Source organism: Pan paniscus, chromosome 15 (genome assembly GCF_029289425.2).
Source record: "Pan paniscus chromosome 15, NHGRI_mPanPan1-v2.0_pri, whole genome shotgun sequence".
In the NCBI taxonomy this organism is placed as follows: domain Eukaryota; kingdom Metazoa; phylum Chordata; class Mammalia; order Primates; family Hominidae; genus Pan; species Pan paniscus.
In genome coordinates this window covers 64,562,752-64,581,779 of record NC_073264.2, presented here as the reverse complement: position 1 = coordinate 64,581,779, position 19,028 = coordinate 64,562,752, and the positions used below count along the sequence as shown (strand labels likewise).

Genomic DNA, 19,028 nt, shown 5'->3' with positions numbered 1-19,028 from the left:
CCCCACCAAACTATTTCTTCCCTCTTTTACTTGCTGACTCCTCTGTTCGCCCAGGTGCTCAAACCAGACAACCCGGCTCCCACCCACTGAACGTGGAGAAGTGGGGCAAGTGCCAAGAGTCACCTTTGATCCCTCTCTGTCCGTTAGTCACTTTTCACCTCTGTATTCTCCCCCCAGAGTAGTTTCTGTCAGCAAGCACAATTGATTCTACCAATTCTTCTTCCAGTAAATTATCTCTAATTTGTCCACTTTGTCTCCAGTCCTTACCACGATTCTGTAACAGTTGCCTCCTGTGTAGCTGTAGTCTCCTAACTGGTGTCCCTGTTTCTTATCTTGCCTCTTTTCCATTCATTCAACTCATTGTGACCAGAGTGATCTTTTTAACAATACAAATCATATGAATGTCTCTCCCTCAGGTTTTAATAATACAAACCATGTGCTCACTCCAACTTTAATACTGTTCATGACAGTATTAAAGAATCATTTCTTTACTGAATCCGGAATTAAATCCAGGTTCCTTCTCTTTACCTTTCACTATTTTCTTTTCACCTTGGCTTTTCTATTGCAATTTTTCTGACATCACTCATTAGAATTTAATGTTAAAGTCAAATGCATGTGGGTTAAAACTCCCAAGTTTCTAAAAACTTTAAGAGACTTGATTTTCTCTCTCCATGTCATCCCCTTTTCCTGTTACTCTTCTTCATTTAATAAAATCCACACCAAAACCAAATTACAATTAGCCCTGTCTCAGCCTCTTGAGTCTGATTGCATCAGACATTTCTCAGACTTCCTAGAGAGCTGTTTTGGTTGTTTCATTAGCATTTAGAGGCATTTCTTTAAAATTACGGAAGGTTTTACTCTTGTATATCTTTTGTACACTGTTAGCACTGGGAAATGTCTCAGAGCTTTACTTCTTGTTTTTGCGGGCACTTCATCATCTTGGTTCTCTGTCCCTTCCTATCCTGAGTTTTCTGCCTCATTGTTGAGTTTTCTTTAGCTTGTCTCTAGCTGCCGCATGGTTCCATTTTTAACCTTCTGTTCTTAGTTTTCCACTTACTCAGTCATTGAGCTTATCTGTTCCTTTGATTTCAACTTTCACCTTTATGGGAAAACTCTGGAATCTCTACCGTTTAATTTATAGCCCCTTGTTTCCAGTTCTATTTCAAGTCTTTTTCTCCCTTGGAGTTACCTCACATTCCATTGTTGCCACTACAGTTCATGAACTTCCTTGACTAACTTCTCTGTCTGATTGTTTCATTTTTACCAACAGTATCATCATTCTTCCAACCTGGAAACATTAGTAATCTTTGACTATCTTTCCTTTCTGTTATATCTAATGTAATTTTAAAAATCCCTTTGTTTCTTACCTTCTGGTATCTCAGTCTTCTTTTTCTTCTATTCTTCCACGGCCATCAACTTCGTATAAGCCCTCATAACTCTTCATGCTTGGTTCTGATGACATTGTTTTTGGCTAATTTGATTGCCTCCCTTCAGCCCCCGCTAAAACACTTCTCATTATGTTTGCTCCTGTCCCACATTTCTGTGTTGTCAGCCACATGAAACCCAGGTTACCCTGCAGTTTGTAAAGTCCTTTCTGGCCAGGTATGTCCTCATTCCTCCCTCTCATTTCCCACTCTTTCTAGTCACCTGTCTTCCATGCCCTAGACATGCATATCTTCTTATAATTTCTCCCATAATGTGCTCACTCTCACCTCTGTGCTGTTCTTGTCTAAAATATCTTCCACCTTTCCTTTGTTTATTCCTTGTTCTATTCATGCTTCCTTTCTGTCCCATCACTAGCTGAAAGCAATTCAACCTAACTGGCTTTCTAATTGACCTTAGGCTGTGCTGGTGATAATACAGGTTTGAACTCTCAGTTAGACTCCAAATCATATGCAAGTTCAACAAATGTCAGGTGTTCAAAACAAAATGAAACAACCAAACTTCTGTGTCATTACATTTTCCTGAACAGTAAATTAAATCCAAACAAGGTTGAAGTCTTGAAGTAAGCCAGCTTTAGTGCAAAGGAGAAGGCTGGAAGGTTAGAGAAGACTTTGAATCATCTTTCGAGAGACTTAACACTAATGTAAAGGGGTCCTTTATTTTATTTTTTTTGAGATGGAGATTCACTCTTGTCACCCAGGCTGGAGTGCAATGGCGTGATCTCAGCTCATTTCAACCTCCGCCTCCTGGGTTCAGCCGATTCTCCTGCCTCAGCCTCCCGAGTAGCTGGGATTACAGGCGCCCGTCACCATGCCCGATTAATTTTTGTATTTTTGGTAGAGATGGGGTTTCGCCATGTTGGCCAGGTTGGCCTTGAACATCTGACTCAGGTGATCCCCCTGCCTTGGCCTCCAACAGTGCTGGGATGACAGGCATGAGTCACTGTGCCCAGCCTAAGGGGGCTTTTAAATATTAACAGAAATAACAGGCCAGCTGGAGAATCTTTCTAACCCTTGGTAGTTGCATTTTGCTTGGTACAAAGAGGAGATAGATGACAGAATGCTTGTCTTCCTCAATCTATGTTAAAGAGTCTGTTAGGAAGATTAGGAAGATTAACCCTTCCAGATGGTCCCTCCAGTGTACGTTGTAGATATTAGATGAAAACAAAAATGATCAGTAGTGATAAGCCAGCTCTCATTAGTCTTTAGCAGAGGTGGGATAGTGTACAGGTGCCAGATTGTGGAGGTCTGAAGCTCAGCAGGGCCCCCTTTCCAGCTGTGTGATGGTGGGCAGGTTACTAAATATCTTTGGGCCAATTTTTATATGTAAAAATAAGGTTGGTAATACCTACCTCAGAGCATTGTAGAAAGGATTAAAGGAGTTAATACATGTAAACTCCTTAGAATAGTGACTGCCACAGAGTAAGTGCTTACTAAGTTTTTACTATTATTATGTGTACATGATATGACTGGGAAGGGATGACTCATTCAAGATTTTCAGAAACTATTTATTGTGAAACAGGAAATGGCTCTTTAGAATGCGTATCTTTTTCTAATACCTGACCTGTCTTCAGTGACTCTTGTTTATTTTGGGTTATTCATTCATTAATTAACAAGTGTATTTTGACATTGTTTATAGTCAAGATCCTGAAAGAGTGTATTGTCTGTAGGAGATCATGATATTTTCAATAGAGGATAGATTCTGAAAACTTGTGAGAGTTGTATGAATGAGGTTCTTCTGGCCCATCTGGGTCTATGAACAATCTATACATAAGACATCTGGTTTTATCAGAAATTTGAAACTTACGCATTTTTATGTGTACTCTCCATTCTCAAAGAGAGCCTGGTGCGTGTTTTTGCAGATTTATGTAATATGAGAGTTTCTGGAATCTAGATGAATGTCATTCAGAGTGGTCTCTCTTGAACTTGCCCCACTTGGCTTTTTTCAAAGAAGTGGTGTCATCTGCATGCTATGCTTGCTTTGGACTTCAGGGTGGGGTAAAAAATGGCTCAGAAGCTATTGCTTGGTCACCTTTGTAATATCAGGGTGCATTAATGGTACAAGCAAGCAATGTAGATTGTCAAAATTTCAGAATTAGACATTTTATCTTTTTTTTAGGATGCTGTAATTTTTTTTTTTTTTTTTTTTGTAGAGACGGAGGTCTTTCTGTGTTGATCTTCCCACCTCAACCTCCAAAAGTGTTGGGATTATAGGTGTGAGCCATTGTGCTCAGCCACGTTTTTTTTTTTTTAATCTGTTGATAAAGGCTTGTTTTTATGATCCTGTGAAAGTAGATTAGGTGTCAATAGAGTCTTCAGATAATTTGCTTGTTTTATGCTGGAAATTCCTATTAAAATTATGCAACTGGATGAAGCCATGTTGTTATTGTCACTATGAAGTATTTTTTAATAATATAAATATGTTCTTCCTAGAGATAACCCCTTAACCCTTTAGTAGACAGGATAATCAATCACCACATTATCAGAGGGCAAGTCGGTTTTTTTTTTTTTTTAAACTTATGGAAAGGTTATGAGTGCAGAGTGTGATTGTGGAATACTGTGTGCCTTGGGGGTTGGAACTGGGCTATAAGTAGGGAGGTAGGAGGCTGGATGCAGGGGCTCACACTTGTAATCCCAGCACTTTGGGAGGTCCAGGCGGCAAGGATCCCTTGAGCCTAGGAGTTCAAGACCACCCTGGGTAACATAGTGAAGCACTGTCTTTACAAAAACTACAAAAATTAGCTAGGTGTGGTGGTGCATGCCTGTAATCCCAGCCACTTGGGAGGCTGAAGTGGGAGGATTGCTTCAGCCAGGGAGGTTGAGGCTACAGTGTGCTGTGACTGTGCCACTGCACTCTAGCGTGGGTGACAGAGTGAGACCTTGTCTCAAAAAAAGTGGGGGGTGGTGGGGAGGTAGGAGATGAGGAGGACAAAAATCATTGTTTATTCTTTATAATCCTACTGCCACATTTATCTGTCCAAATAAATGGAGAGGAGGAAGTATTTCATTTTGGTGTAAAATTATCCCTTCTGGCTCTTTGTAGTGAAGTTGTTTTTACACGTTAGCCATTGACCCAGAATAATAAAACTGAATATCTTGCAGCCTTGGTTCTCTTACAGGTAAAATGGGAATATTAACATGTATTAGGCAGGAATTTTGTAAGATTTTAATGGGAGGATATAATGAAGGACCTAAGCTGGAGGTCCATTTCCTTGTCAGGTGCTTTTTTCTTTCCTGTCTCTCAACTTGGTCCATGAAATTCAGATACTTTGTTTTTTTTGAAACAGAGTCTTGCTCTGTCGCCCAGGCTGGAGTGCAGTGGCACGATCTCGGCTCACTGCCAGCTCCGCCTCCTGGGTTCACGCCATTCTCCTGCCTCAGCCTCCTGAGTAGCTGGGACTACAGGCGCTCGCCACCACGCCTGGCTACTTTTTTGTATTTTTTTAGTAGAGATGGGTTTTCACCGTGTTAGCCAGGATGGTCTTGATCTCCTGACCTCGTGATCAGCCCGCCTCGGCCTCCCAAAGTGCTGGGATTACAGGCGTGAGCCACCGCGCCCGGCCACTTTAATTGTATTTTTTGCCACTATTAATAGGTGCAAATCTTGCTTCCCTCTGGACTGTACTTTTTTTGAGAGTAGATCCATTTGTTTTCATTCTTTACAATATATGCCTTTATAATATCTTCTTGTACCTTTTTTTGTAATGTAAAATGTTTTAACTTTTATATTTATCTATATGGTCATTTAATTAGGGTTTCTCTCCATTTGGTCTGTAAGCTTCATGAAGGCTAAGAACATGAAGTTTGGTTTTGCTTAATAGTGTATATTTATAGCCTAGACTAGTGCCTGGCATGTAAAAAGTGTTCTGTAAATATTTGTGGAATGAATGAATGAATGATTAAGTTAAACATGGTAGATTCTAAACAAATTCGTGTTGTGGGAAGGTTGAAACCACCTATCATATCCCTTCCAGACTTAGTCTGAACCCTTCTAGGAGGCAATTAAAAGTTTGCAAAATTTTAGTTAAGTCCTTAGATCTCTAAATAACAGAGTGTGTGGGGAAAAGAAAGGTTTAGAGATACTTTGAAGTGGCTTAGTATTTTATGTTATTTTAGTGGGAGGTTAATACTGTTTGTTTTGAATATGTTGTAAAGAACTCTAAGTGTAAGTTACTATTATTACTTTTAGTTAGTATATATAAGTATTAATATTTGTGAGTATGATACTAATTTAAAATTTTGGCTCCAAGGACAAAGCTGTCAAACATTGCTTGTTTATTTATTTCCTTTGCACATTTTGCATAAACCTGATTATATCAGAAGAAGCCTTGATGTGTGAGACCCAAGTGGTGTCCTTGTTTTGGCAGTGCTCATCCAGATTGTTGCAGTCTTCATAAATTCTAGCTTCTCTGTCCCAAATGCTCTGTTTGTCATTCATTCTTCCATCCAAATGCTAACTCTCTTCACCCTTCAGGATTTTGACACGTTGCTCATGCATGTACTGATAGCTGACTCATCTCACCTATTGAGTCAGCATCTTACCTTTCCTCTAATCAAGTTACAACTTCATGTCGAAGTTATTTCACTGGGTATTATATTAGTAGCTCAATGTCAGTATTATTTTCTTCAAATATGCTTACACAACCAGACATACCAAAAAGGGAGGGGAGATCTATATGTATCAACAATTTATATTGTTCATTTTTGAAAAAAAGACTGGCATTGTGTTTCACACAATGCCTAGAATATGGAAAATATTCAATAAACATTCTGTGTCTTAAATGCTCCTGCTATCACTGTGACAAAGCTACTGTTTTTAGGCTCATTTTGTAAAAGATACTAAGGCTCAGCAGTGCTTTTTAACAACAACATTAATTTAGCAGTTAAAGTTTATTGAGCACCAAATGTGTCCCAGATACTCTTCTATGTGTTTTTATTTTTATGTACTCACTTAATTCTTAAGTAAACTCTGTGGGGTAGGTGCTGTTATTATACCCTCATTTATAGATGAGGAAACTAAGGGCCAGAGACTCACCTAAGCTTTTCCAGCTAGGAAGTGGCAAAGCTGACCTTGGACTCCAGGCAGTCTAACTCTGTAGCCCATCGTCTTAGCTGTCACACTATATGCCCAAAATTGCCCAGCTGGAGCCTGATTAGAACCCAGGTCCCCTGATTTCAAAGTCTGTGTGTTTGTGACCCCAAGGACAACCTCAGCCATCTGGAAGAATGCAGAATGGGCTTACATTTCTTTTTCAAGTTCCCAATTATGCTGAAAGAAATCAAATTCATTTGACATCTTAAACATTTCTGTGATGTTTTTCCAGAATTATAACTGACAGACTTTTGAGATAGTGGACCTAGTTGCCGAGCTTAGTTTTAACTTTATTATACTTATTAAGGTCAACTCTTATTTCTCATATGTGGTCTGGCTCCTTAAGTGGAAGATAGAGTTATATAATATGTTTTCTGAAAGGGAAAGTCATTTTCAGTATAATCTGAAGAGAAAATGTTTGTACTACCCCATGGCATGTTTAGCTAAACTCTGGGTTACAATATTAGACATAGAATGCTGAATTATATCAAAATTCAGAAAAAGGCTGTGCTTAGAATTGCACTGTAAGCATGCATATCTTTAGGTTTCAGTGACTGTCTTACCCTTGGAGACGGATGTTTTGTGGCTAGGAAACCAGCAGCATAGAAGGAACATGTTGTAAATAGTGGTTTGTTTTTTTTTTTTTTTTTTTTTGAGACGGAGTCTTGCTCTGTCACCCAGGCTGGACAGTGGCGTTATCTCGGCTCACTGCAAGCTCCGCCTCCCAGGTTCACGCCATTCTCCTGCCTCAGTTTCCCGAGTAGCTGGGACTACAGGCGCCCGCCACCATGCCCGGCTAATTTTTTGTATTTTTAGTAGAGACGGGGTTTCACCATGTTGGCCAGGATGGTCTTGATCTCCTGACCTCGTGATTTGCCTGCCTTGGCCTCCCAAAGTGCTGGGATTACAGGCGTGAGCCACTGCACCCGGCCAATAATGTTTTTAAATACTTTTCTGTTCTGAAAGTGTTAAGCTTCCCAGACACGTTCGCTGTCCTTTTTAAACTCTCTGCGTTACTTTTCTCCAAGTTTTGATTTTGGAGTCATATACTCAAAACTGTTCATACCCGTATACACACATACATACGTAAGTACACACTTGTAAGTTTCTCCGTCTTTATTGTTTTATGCTTGAATAATTCTGCATTTATACACACGAGGAAATAAAGCTTTGAAATGGGTTTCTTGTCTGTTGGCATGGTATTTCAGATTTGAATTTTGGATTTCCTTAACTGTTCTATGTGGACTTACATTTGTATTTAGCTATATTAATTAAGTAGTATCTTTTGTATGAAGCATGGGAGAGCTTCACAATTAGGGGACTGTGTACTACATGCCTGTGTACTACATGCCATCCCTGGATTTTACTGCTGAGATTATGACTTTAATTATAAATGTACACTCTTTATTACTCTTGGGATTAGAAGCTATTCCACTGTTCTCAGTCCTGTGTCAGTCTCAGGAGCTTAAGCTCTCATACTTTAAAATCCCAACAGAGGTTCAAAAATAGCATCTCTAAGCTGGCATTGCAACATTGGATTGACTCTTTTTTTTTTTTTTTTTTTTTGTATTTTTACAACTTTTTTTTTTTAAGTTTCATGATGTCTTTGATCAACTATAAATTATGAATTAACAGATAAGTGGGCTGTTAAAATAGCTGCAGGTTCATTTTATTCTGAAACAATTGGCGTTGATGTTAATCTTCAAAACAAATGGAAAATACATAGGCCATTTTATCCCCTGTAGAAGTAATCTCTTGGGGAAGGACCCTCAATTAACTGAAATGCTTGAAAATAATGTCTCCTTTTATTGCCGTTTTTTTGGCCGGGTTGTGGGGAGGGAGGGTCAATTGAATGTTACATGCTTGCTGAAAATCTTTAATTCCATTAACTTATTTCCTTACCTTATAAGCATGGCGTAAATAAAAAATAATCTTTTTTCTTGAAGATTTTTGTTTCTCATACTTTTGAACCTGACTGAAAATTGGGCTTCAGTGATGCTGACTCTCAGGCACATCCTGGAAATTTGTTCCATAATTCCTTTCTATCAAATTAGGATTTTATGATTTGCTCCTTGTCTTAAAAGACAAGTGCAGAAGAGAAGTTATGGTTATTTGAGAGTTCTAAATAGATGGCCTTTGTTTAATTCAAGTTTGGTATTACTAGAATAAAATTTTAACAAAAAATTAATGTTTCTTTAAAAAAAAATTTTTTTTTGAAACAGGGTCTTACCGTGTCACCTAGGCTGGAGCGCAGTGGTGCGATCACGGCTCACGGCAGCTTCTGCCTCTTGGGCTCAAGCCATCCTCTGACCTCAGCCTCCTAAGTAGCTGAGACTACAGGCCTGGCTAATCTTTTGTTAGTTGTTGTTTTTTTTTTTTTTTTTTTTTTTTTTGTAGAGATGGAGTTTTACCATGTTGCCCAGGCTGGTCTCGAACTCTTGGACTCCAGTGATCCTCCTGCCTCAGCCTTCCAAAGTGCTGGGATTACAGGCGTGAGCCACCATGCCCGGTCAAAAATTTAATGTTTCTAGAAATACTTCAGAATAAAATTTAAAAATTGTTTAAAACTAATTTTGAAGATGTGCCAGAAATAGCAAATATAAGTATTTCTGCACAGAAGATAGTTTTAATAAGTTATGAAATAGGAAATTGATTCCATACAGTATTTATAGATGCTTGATAAATATTTGTCAAACGAATGATGACTTTTTTGTGGAAAGCACTTTCCACCCTAGAAATGATTTTTCGTTTAATCTTTACTCAACCCTGTGAAGTACATTTTCTTTTTCTTTTCTTGTCTTTTTTTTTTCTTCTTCTTGAGACAGAGTCTCACTATGTCACCCAGGCATAGTGCAGTGGCACAATTTCGGCTCACTGCAACCTCTGCCTCCTGGGTTTGAGCGATTCTCCTGCCTCAGCCTCCCAAGTAGCTGGAACTACAGACACATGCCACCACACCTGGCTAATTTTTATATTTTTAGTAAAGACGGGGTTTCACCATGTTGGCCAGGCTGGTTTCGAACTCCTGACCTCAGGCAATCCGCCCACCTCGGCCTCCCCAAAGTGTTGGGATTACAGGCGTGAGCCACCGCGCCCGGCCAGAGTATATTTTCTTAATTTTACATGCAAGGAAACTAATGCTCAGAGAAGTAAGTGGCTTGTCCATTGTCAGTAAACAGTAAAAGTGTGATTCTAATTCAGAACCAGATTCCAGGCCAAAGTCCTCACCGTGTTTCACAAGACCCAAGATGATCTTCTGCAGCCACTTGTCCTTTCTTCTTCTGTCCTTTTCTTCCCCACTTTCCACTCCAGCTCCAGCCACATTCACTTCTTTGCTGATCATCAGATTCACCAGCATGCGCCTTCTTCCTGCCACAGTACCTTGCACTTGCCATTTCCCTCCTTGGGACACTCTTCCCCAGACAGCCTTGGCTGACTACCCCACTTCCTTCAAGTATTTGCTCAAATGTCATCTTCCAGGTGAATGCTCTGTTTAACATTGTACCCTTCAGCCCCAGCGTGCCTAGTCCCCCTTGCCCTGCACACTATTATTCCCCATAGCATACACCGTATAACATGTTTATTATTTTTAGTTTCTATTATTTGTCTCTTCCTGCTAGAATGTAAAGCTCAGGACTTTTGTCTCCTCTTCATTATGTTATCACAGTAGTCCCTGGCTGTTGGTGGGTGTTCAATGAATATTTGGCGAATCAGTGAATGATAGAGTGAGTGAATGAATAGAGGAGCCCATTCCCTTTGCACTAGACCTTCTCATTTTTCATTTATAAATAATAAATGACAAAATTTTCAGGTTATTTTGCTATAGAGGGCATTTCCAAATTATGCTACTTAATGTTGTATACTCATCTTCATTTTGAATTTTTTCCCTATTTTTCTCTTATCCTTGAATATAAACCATTCTGTTTATTTTAAAAAGTCAATTCGGCCGGGCGCGATGGCTCACGCCTGTAATCCCATCACTTTGGGAGGCCGAGGCAGGCGGATCACGAGGTCAGGAGATCCAGACCATCCTGGCGAACACGGTGAAACCCCGTCTCTACTAAAAATACCAAAAAGTAGCCGGGCATGGTGGCGGGCGCCTGTATTCCCAGCTACTCGGGAGGCTGAGGCAGGAGAATGGCATGAACCCGGGAGGCGGAGCTTGTAGTGAGCCGAGATCGTGCCACTGCACTGCAGCCTGGGTGACAGAGTGAGACTCCGTATCAAAAAAAAAAAAAAGCCAATTCGAGTTTTAAATAAGTTGTTAAAAAAAAATAAGGCATTACCTTACTGGATATTAATAGGGGAACATAGTTCAGGGAACTGAGGAACTAATGCATTTTTTTTTGGTTAGGTTCTTTCAGATAAGCTGGCTCTTTTCACTCCTTCTTATATTTATACATGTTGGGTCATTAAAACTGTCTTGCCTGTAATCCCAGCACTTTGTGAGGCCGAGGTGGGCGATCACGAGGCCAGGAGTTCGATACCATCCTGGCCAACATGGTGAAACCCTGTCTCTACTAAAAGATACAAAAAATTAGCTGGGTGTGGTGGTGCGTGCCTGTAATCCCAGCTACTCGGGAGGCTGAGGCAGGAGAATCACTTGAACCCAGTAGGCGGAGGTTGCAGTGAGCAGAGATTGTGCCATTGCCTCCAGCCTGGGTGACAGGGCGAGACTCTGCCTAAAAACAAAAACAAAAACAAAAACAAAAAAACCATCTTAGTTTTTTTTTTTTTTGAGATGGAGTTTTGCTCTTGTTGCCCAGGCTGGAGTGCAATGGCGCCATCTCGGCTCACCACAACCTCCGCCTCCCAGGTTCAAGCAATTCTCCTGCCTCAGCCTCCCTAGTAGTTGGGATTACAGGCATGCGCCACCACACCTGGCTAATTTTGTATTTTTAGTAGAGATAGAGTTTCTCTATGTTGGTCAGGCTGGTCTCGAACTCCCGACCTCAGGTGATCTGCCCACCTTGGCCTCCCAAAGTGCTGGGATTACAGGCATGAGCCACTGTGCCCAGCCATAAAACCATCTTACTTTTAAAATTTGCATTTCATGACTTGATATTATTAATATACTAGGAAATAATTTATTTTATTAAATACATTATATCAAGCCTTTTCCTCTATTCTTTAGTCTAATTTTATTTCTGGAGGAATAAAGTTATAATTTAAAAATGAAAACATGGGGAAATAACATGCAAATATGTAGAATTTACTTAACTAACATTACGTAGCTACTATATTCTAAAACTTCTGATACGAACAGTTTATTAAAACGTGCAAGGCAGATGTAGTGCTGGTTAAAAAAAAAGTTGCAGTATAATGTAGCAAGTGCTTGAATGGAGGTATGTGCAGTTTCATGGGAATTTTGTGTTAAGAATTTTAAGGACTGACATGGCTGCTCTTCCTTTACAATTGCAGAACATATGATTTATCTTCTCAGCTTTTATGATGATCTACAGTTGAAGGCTGGGTGCACTGGCTCGCACCTGTAATCCTAGCACTTTGGGAGGCCGAGGTGGGCGGATCATGAAGTCAGGAGATTGAGACCATCCTGGCTAACACGGTGAAACTCCATCTCTACTAAAAATACAAAAAATTAGCCGGGCAAGGTGGCGGGTGCCTGTAGTCCCAGCTACTCGGGAAGCTGAAGCAGGAGAATGGCGTGAACCCAGGAGGCAGAGCTTGCAGTGAGCCGAGATTGCACCACTGCACTTCATCCTGGGCAACAGAGCGAGACTCTGTCTAAAAAAAAAAAAAAATACAGTTGAAATCGGTACTGTCACTACAGCTAGAATTCTGTTGTCCGTGCTTCTAGAAAAGTGTTGGAAGAAAGGAATAATGTGGCTCAGAGATCCCCAAATACAGGCCCTTGGAAAAGTTGTTGGCAGTACTGGGAAAAGTGAAAAATAAGAAGAGAAAGGAAGGTCAAGAGAGAGAATATACCACTCTATGTGTGTATGTGTGCACATGCATGTGTGTGTGTGTGTGTGTGTGTATGTGTGAGGGGTAATTGCCAACCCTCCTTTTTATTTTTATTTATATCTTTTTGAGACAAGGTCTCACACTATTATCTAGGGTGGAGTACAGTAGCACGCTTATAGCTCACTGCAGCCTGGGCTGAAGTGATCCTCCCACCTCAGCCTCCCAAGTACCTGGGACTACAGACACACGCCACCAAGCCCAGCAATTTTTTTTTTTTTTTTAATTTTGTAGCGACGCGATCTCGCTGTGTTGCCTAGGCTAGTCTCAAACACCTGGCTTTTAAACGATCCTCCCACCTTGGCCTCCCAAAGTGCTGGGATTTTGGGTGGGAGCCAACGTGCCCAGCACCAACCCTCCTTTTTAAAGGAAGTATTGTCTTTTATTCTATGATCGTTCTTTATCTTTTTTTGTTATTATAAAGGTGCTTTATTTTTATGAAATTATAGTGAAAATAAATGGTGGCTATGTTTTTAATGCCTTTACCTGAAGAAAAATTGACAAACTGCTTTTTTTTTTTTGTAATTTTACTGGCACATAACATCCTCAAAAGAGGGAACCACTGAAATGCAAACTGTAGAATACTGTATATAATTCTTGCAGCTCTTTTTTAGTATAGCCTATCAAGCTCCAGGAATTCCTCATATTCAAAAGGCCTCGGTTCTTTCCCTCCTGGCATTACTGCCCTGGAAATAAGCCCTTAGGAAATGAATTACTAATAAAGACATTGACTTTGTCAGAACCTTTGGTGGCATCTGTCCTGTGGTGAGTTTGGTGGCAGGAAAATAATTAAACTTCTAATTAGGAGTTGATCAGTTTAAAAATATTTTTTCATGTGTTGACAAGTTTCAGTAACCAACTTGGCATTAGAAGATAAAGCATGAGGGATAACATGCAGTGTTGGAAACACTGTGTCATTTATCACTGTGTGCATTTATCACTGTGTGTCATTTATCAGTGTGCATGTGTGTATGTGTGCGTGTGAGTATATTTTCTATTTCTTCTGATTAGATCATAGTGTCAAAATAACATGAAAGCCCTGAATCATGTAATTTTGCTGCTTGAAGCCATACTAGTCTGTACTAGTGGTGGTGACCTTTGGTTTTTATTTGTAAATTGGAGAGCATATTGTTAGCTTTTGGGAAAGGGAAACTGGAGAGCTTCATGACACAATAATAATAAATACATGTTCGTTGTCTCATTTGGGAAGAATAATTAATATGTTATTATTATCTAAAACTTAAACCTACCTGCCTATACTTGTTCACTAGCTTAAGGCTGATTTTATACTGTTGTAAGTTTTAAAACGTGAATATTTGTATTTAATAGAAAAGTCAACCAATTTTTCTTTTAGATTGCAACTTCTCTTAAACAAATAACTAACCATAGCAATGGAAGTATATCTACAACTCTAATGGGGGTTAGTTGCTGTTATTTAGCATGATCATCACCATTATCATCATTGTTATTGGTATGCCCCTTCCCTCCTCCGCAGCAAGACTGTTGGGGCAGTAAGACTACTGGGGTTCAGATACTAGCTGCAGCCCTTCCTAGTGTGTCATGTTGGACAAATGACTTAGCCTTTCTGGGTGTCAGTTTCCTCATTTGAAAAACTGGGATATTAATAGTGGCTACACCTAAGATATTCTGAGGATTAAAAGGGATAATGTGTGTCAGGAGCTTAGTACAGTGCTTTATGGTTGTAAGTGTTCATGATTGTTATTGTCTCTATTCTTTTTACCTGGAAATTTCAGTCAATACCCACACCTTCATCTCATCCTTTTGACAGTATTCTATCTGTGCTAGTCATTCTATGACACATGTTTTGAATCTTTAAAAAACGTGTATGCTAATAATCAGCAAAGTGTTTCTCAAGCTCCCTAACAGATTGGCAAGATTTCTAAAAGCAGCCAACTCCACATTCACCTATTATAGCCAAGGCCAAGAAAGAACGCTTTCACTGTTGTAAATGTTTCCAGGGACCTTCCTTAGCTTGGAAACTAAAAGTTTTCACTGCTAGCTTTAAATAATGGAGAGAAAGAATTTCAAAGGAGGAGGGGATGAAAGAAGGATTTTAGAGTGCTTACTTTAAAAACAGTGGTTTTTAACCATAGCGACATACTGAAATCACTGGAGTCACTTTTATAAAATACAAATGCTTAGCAGTGAAATATCACATCACCACCACCACCACCATCACCACCATCATCAACAACAAACATCTTTGAACTCACTTCTTTGAATACAATAATAAAGTAATTGGATTGGTCAAGTATTTAATGCTTATTTTAGTTAACAGATTGGTTCTGGGTTAGTTTTTTATTTGCTTATGTGCATTGAAATATCCTGTGTAATCAACATGTTATATTTGGCTCCAGTTCATAGGACATGAAGTCTATTATTTGATTTATTATAAAGGCTTATAGTTGTCTCCTCGTTTTGAGGAAATATTGTTGGTTATATCTGTGATTTACTGGTGTCAAAAGCAATTCCTATAATGGAAGCTTAGTTCTACTAATAAAATAGGATTATTTCTAGGTTTCTTGAAATATGTGCTATGAAAAGGTAGAGGTAAAATTGGTGGCAATGATTTGGACAGACTACATGGGCAGGTAATTAGGCATTTTACCGCATATGCTAGTGTACCTAGCTTCAGTCTATCACGGCTCAATCTGCTTAATAATGTTTTATTTATGTTAATGTTTTAGTATTAAGCATCTCCTTAGAACTATGAGACACTATTAGTTTTCTGTAAATATAGACTCATATGTCTTATGCAAGTAAAATTCTCAGTGATTTTGTTGAAGTTTATGGAGAGTTGCCCGTGAAGGACAGAGTATACATGGATGAGGATTTGTACATCTTAAGAGAAAGTTCTGTGGGATCAGAGGCCATACTTACTATTCTCATTGTGTGCTGGTCCTGTTATTTTTTGTGAAAGTTGGAGAAATAGAAGTAAAAGGGCTAAGTGAGTAATACCTTAGGACATTTTCAGGTAAAAAGTATTGTTAATTTAGAAGAATTTTATTTTAGATCTTTTGAATGGAAATATAAATATAATTTATAGGTATTCATTGAATGATACTATAAATATTGTTCATTAGGAGCTCAAGCAACGTTATAGTTTAGCTTCCAATGCAAACATATGAGCATTTTATAGAAATACTTATTCACTCTATTTCCACATACATTTCAATAGTTTATGTGTAAATAATTTACCAGTCCACATTTTCTTTATTAACTTATTTTTTAAAAGCAATTTACCTTATTTTTATGATATGATGGGTAATAAATATAATGATGTAGGCCTCCTTTATTTACTTGGCTGGCATATTTGCAAATGTGAATTTAACGTTCTGATTTTTAACAACTTTTGTTGATTGGAGTCCCAGAGTACCAAACTCAAGAGACTGGGCACATATTTTATTTCTTCTACCCTTGTTACTTTTTGCTTTGCAAAGTGCTGAATGAGGCAGGCCTGAAGAAAATGTGAGGTGATATTGGATCCATGATTATGTGCCCCAAACATTAGATAGGGTGGAATGATGGAAGTGGACTGGTAGGGAAGAATGAGCTGCTTCTGCAAATTGTAAACAACCTTCCCTTTAAATCATGATTAGGATGAGGGGAGTGCCCCCCAGCAAGAGCTAAACTGTATATAGATCCTGTTGACTTCTTTAGATACAAAGAGAATCTTTGTCTTAATCTGAGATTGCATCCTCACTCTGTGTTGAATTTTATGTCCATTTTCCCATTGCATGTCACACTCGTAAATTTAAAAAATATTCAGATGTAATGAACACCTTGGAGGTAGGCGTAGTCATTTTCCCCTGCTTATTGATGAAAATTGATAGGTGGATACTGGAAGATGGTGATATAAAGACATAAGGGGGAGAATGACTACTGCTAAAAAGTAAAGAGAAGTCCAGTGCAGTGAGAAGTACAGTTTAGCTGGTCATTGCATTCTTTTCTTGGTGGAGAAACATATTCTGGAAACCAACCTAATTTTAAGAATTCTTCTAGAGCAGTGGAATCTGACCTTATGGGATCTTACCAAGCTGTGATAATGGGATCAATTATTCTCTCTTTTGAACACATACAACCTTGGATGGAGGAGTCATTGTGCCAGTGACCTTCACGGTATTACATAACCGCTTATTGATTGCTCATTATTTATGGCCGTGCTTCTGTGGGATCCCTTTCCTGGGAGCAGGGATGGCCTCTGCTGGCCAGAGGTTTTCACTGGAAGATAGATGACAGAAGCATCCACTGCCTGGTCTGCTTTGGGATTCTAAGATGACCTTTAATTTTCCTAATTCACATTTATTTCTTAATGACTGTAATTTGTTTTTTTCTTCAGTCTTGACTTCTGAAGTTTTTAGATTTCCAAGTGACTTGGATTTTGGAGGTGGGTAGCTTTGAGTTGTTAAAATCTAGTGTTACTGTACTGTGGTCAGAATTCATTGCCTTTATGATTTTTATGAGATTCTCTTTATGGCTTCTTAAGTGATCCTTTTAATAAATGTTTCTTTAAAAAGAATATTTGGATCTACTTCGGGGACTGCTTACATAGACACTAAACTTTTCTTATATAGTGGAAACCTTCTGGACTACTCAGAGATTGTTCCTTCTCTGATCTCTGGCCTGTCCTGCCTTCTCACATTCTACCTTTTCACATCCACCTGGGACTAGGTAGATGAGAGAGGAGATTGGGAGCAGTATTAGCTATATGGGACTGTCTGAGGGCCAGACATTATATGAAGAACCTCTTGTTTGGACTGGTCATCCTTCAACATGTATAAAACTTTCCTAAATTGTTACCATAAAGGGATTGTCTCTTTAAGAACCCCCTTTTGGTTCATCTTGACTGTGCAAGTTTTTTAATTTAGTGAAGGTAGGTCATTTTAGAAAGAATTTAGTTTATGATAAAGGACAAATCGCTTTTGCTTTTGCTCTGTGTTAATTCTTGGGGCATGGGCTAGAGGAGAGATAGAGAAGGGGTTTAGCATGATACTTTATGAATGGGGAGTCATTTGTTCATTTTGTCTGCTTTCTTCCTCCTCTTCTGTGTTTGCACACACCCTGTGTTCTGGAATAGGGTATCACTCTGGTCTTTCACTGTGTTTCGTGTTGCATTGCACAGTGGTGAAGGGTCCAGGCTTTGGAGCCAATCCACTTGGGTTTGAATCCTGTCTCCACTGCTTATTAACTGTGTGACTATGGGCAAGTCACTGACTCTGTGTTTTGGTTTACTCATTTGTTAAGTTAGAAATAGTACCTACTGCAGAAGGCCATTGAAGGGATTAAAGGAGATATAATATGTATAAGTGCTTAGATAAAGTGCCCAATAAATGTACCCAATATATTCAATAAATATAAGTTATTATCCTTATTCCACTGGACAGGTGGATAGCCTGTTTCACATTTGTCTATGACATTATATCACTTTGCACAAATAAAGGATAAATTTCAACTGCCTAACATTAAAAAACAGGACTAAGTGTTAACTGCCTAAATTTTTTGAACTGCTAAGTATATGAATCTCTTGAGTACTATTGCAGTGACCACAAATGTTAATTGTTGTTGTCACTGCTTAAATGATGATGTACTTTAGGAGGAAAGGCTACAATTCATCGATGCTTTTATAAGTTATATATGCTATGTTAAGGAGTTCACCATGTAGATAGTCTGATTTTTAGACTTTATTAAAATCACTATATCAAAAATGGAATTAACTAAAATTTCCCTAAAGATTTTGACCTGTAACGAATGTTACATTAATAAGCTTTTTCTTGGCCAGGGCGGTGGCTCATGCCTGTAATCCCAACACTTTGGGAGGCCGAGGTGGGCAGATCACCTGAGGTCAGGAGTTTGAGACCAGCCTGGCCAACATGGCAAAACCCTGTCTTTACTAAAAATACAAAAATTAGCTGGGTGTGGTGGTGGATGCCTGTAAGCCCAGCTACTCAGAAGGCTGAGGCAGGAGAATTGCTTGAACAAGACTTCATCTCAAACTAAAAAAAAAAAAGCTTTTTCTTGCCCCCTTTGCAGCATCAGTATTCCCATTCGGCTGCCAGGTCTGGGGTCTGATTTCGATCTCGAAAGATTTTAGTAATTAACTGTGATGGTCCTGTGCATGAATTAGTCATTGGTTAAGGATATAGTCATGCTCATAAGCAGCCTTATTTCATTTTTATTTATTTATTTTAAACGCCCAAAGCAGGTAGCACTTAGAGAGTTTGGTCTGACTGAATTTAGTTCTTATAGTCTAAGGCTAAATATTTTAAAACCGATTAAATCCAAGGGGGCATAGGATAAGACCTATATCATGACTGCAAGACACATTGTGCTTTTGGGGACCTAGGAGTGATGGGGGAAGGGAAACTCACTGGTTAATAATTTCTAAATTCAATACTTGTTTTTGCTGAGAGTAGCAGTGATGCTATACATTCAAAGATATGGACTGCTTCTTGTTCTCTAATGTCTGGTAGAGAAAGCCTATGTATTTAGGT

At 39.0% G+C, this 19,028-nt stretch overlaps 1 protein-coding gene across 7 annotated transcripts in view; it reads left to right on the top strand.

The window, feature by feature from the left end:
• The window catches only part of PPP2R5E (protein phosphatase 2 regulatory subunit B'epsilon), a 170,815-nt gene that overhangs the window by 66,809 nt on the left and 84,978 nt on the right, over positions 1-19,028 (top strand). The window lies entirely within an intron of this gene.